Below are 2,744 nucleotides of genomic sequence, written 5' to 3'. Positions count from 1 at the left end.
GACAGAGCGAGATTCCGTCTCAAAAAAAAAATAAATAAATAATAATAATAATAATAATAATTGTTAGAATATTTACATATAAAATATTGCAACAAGTACAGTATTTTTGGCAATAAAATACATAGGGTGTGGTCCCTGTGGATGAAGAAAGATTTAGAAGGATTAAAAACACAGTAATAGGAGAGGCACAGTGGCTCACACCTGTAATCCCAGCATTTTGGGAGGCCAAGGAGGGCAAATCACTTGAGGCCAGGAGTTTGAGACTAGCCTGGCCAACATGGTGAAACCCCATTTCTACTAAAATTACAAAAAATTAGCCAGGCATGGTGGCATGCTTGTAATCCCAGCTACTCAATTTAGGAACCTGAGGCATGAGAATCACTTGAACAGGCAGGCAGAGGTTGCAGTGACCCGAGATTTCACCACTGCACTCCAGCCTGGGCAACAGAGCGAAACTCTGTCTTAAAGGAAAAAAAAAAAAAAAGCAATAATATGCATTTCTCTCCTTAATTAAATGATGAATAAACTTCATTTATTCTATAACTAAAATTAGTGGCATTTGCCAGTTGTACATATGTGTCATATGATTCTTTCAGGGATAATATGAGGTATTGAATGTTAATAAATGTAGAAATATTTATAAAAATCAATGTAATACTTAGAGCAACATCACAAACACATTTATAGTAGCTTTGATAAGTTAGTCAGAAGGATTGTGGCCCACCCATATCGAAGGATCACAAAGTTGACAGACTTCCGGAAGATTATGGCTAGTTAAAAATCAATAGCTATATTTAGGCTGGCCACGGTGGCTCATGACTATAAGTCTAGCACTTTTTTATTTTTTGAGACAGAGTCTCGCTCTTGTCAACCAGACTGTGGTTCTCCTGCTTCAACCTCTCGAGCAGCGGGGATTACAGGCGTGTGCCACCATGCCCAGCCTGTAATCCCAGCACTTTGGGAGGCCGAGCCCAGTGCATCACCTGAAGCTGACAGTTCCAGACCAGTCCGGCCAACAAGATGAAACTATGTCTCTACCAAAAATACAAAAATTAGCTGGGCATGGTGGCAGGCACCTGTAGTCCCAGCTACTCAGAGGCTGAGGCAGGAGAATCACTCAAACCCGGGAGGCGGAGGTTGCAGTGAGCCGAAATCCTGCCACTGCAATCCAGCCTGGGCAACAAGAGCTAGATTCTTGGGGAAAAAATAATAATAATAATAAGGAAAAGGATAAAGAAAAATCAAAAACTATATTTAATTTTGGCACAGATCATTTTATCACTCTGCTTTACTGGTATTTGAAAACCCATCACAAAAGTTTAAGGCTATCTCATTAATTTCCCTGAGAAAGTGAATTATACAACAAGATTAGATTAAAACTGTGGTATTCAAAAACATCTGAACTCAGGAATTTCATGGGAAACAAATCACCATTTATATTTTATCCATATAATTTTAACCTGTTTTAAAATTGATGTATGATTTACAATACTTTTCCTCTGTATCATTTGTGTCAGTTGTGATAACTGTGTTTTGTCCTCAAGGATAATAAATACTCTAAAGAATTTCTTTATAGTATTTCCTATTTTATAGAAAATAAGTATCACTATAAGAAAAAGCAGTCTTAATTTTTATTTATTAGAAAAGGTTTTATTATATTATTTATGTAAATAATGATAAATACAACATTTAAAGTATAACATATTTGATAGTTTTAGCAGCATAGAGTCTTTTTGTAACATAAAGTTCCCCCTAAAGCATTCCAATTTAAAATTTTCCTCAAAGCAAAAAGCTCTATGACTTAATTCTGAGGATTGGCACTTCAACTGGGTAACATGTCAAATGAGTTAGAGAAAGTGGGAAAAGAGAGAATAGGAGTAGTGATTGGGAATTAAGGTTAAATATTTTTAAAATTAAAATTAAATATTTATTAAATTAAAATTAAATTAAATATGTTTAAAACTAAAATGAAAGGGGCTTCCATGGATTTATGATGATAAAGTGAACGAATTAAGGAGAATACTATTCTTAACCATTCTTAAGTTTACAAGTATTTTTAAGAGGGCGGGGAGAGTAGAAGTATTTCCTGGTCGAGGCAAAACCCATCTAACCATGGTTTTCAAATTTTCACTAGAGCAGTAATTCTCAAAATGTGGTTCCTGGACCAACAGCATCAACGTCCCCTGGGAATTGTTAGAATGCAAATCATCAGGCCCTATTCCAGACCTAGTGAACCAGAAATTGTGCAGTGGAGGGGGAAGGAAGGGAGAGAGAGAGAGAGAAAAAGAAAGAGAGAAAGAGAGAGAGAGAGAAAGGAAGGAAGGAAGGAAGGAAGGAAAGAAACAAAGGGAGGAAGGGAGGGAGGGAGGAAAACTTGGTCCAAGCATATAAAATACTGCAAATACCAAGAAATAGCATGCAAAAAGAAAAAAAACAGTTGAGACTGCAAAAGAGATTTTCTTATTTTTTAAGACAGCATGAAAATGTGCTTTAGTGTTCCCCTACAATAGTTCAAAACTTTTAGCTCTCCCAGAATCACATGGAAGGCTTGTTAAAACACAGAGTTCTGGGCCCTACCTCCAGAGCTCTGATTCTAGAGGTCTGAAGTCCAAGCCAATTCTGCATTTCTAACAAGTTCTCTGGTGTTGCTGATCATACTAGGTATGGGAACCACATTTTGAAAAGTAATAATTTTTATTTGTTTATTTATTTTTATTTAATTTTTTTGAGACAGAGTCTCACTC

The sequence above is a fragment of the Rhinopithecus roxellana genome, chromosome 4 (assembly GCF_007565055.1).
Source record: "Rhinopithecus roxellana isolate Shanxi Qingling chromosome 4, ASM756505v1, whole genome shotgun sequence".
Lineage (NCBI taxonomy): Eukaryota > Metazoa > Chordata > Mammalia > Primates > Cercopithecidae > Rhinopithecus > Rhinopithecus roxellana.
This window is presented reverse-complemented; position numbering follows the sequence as displayed.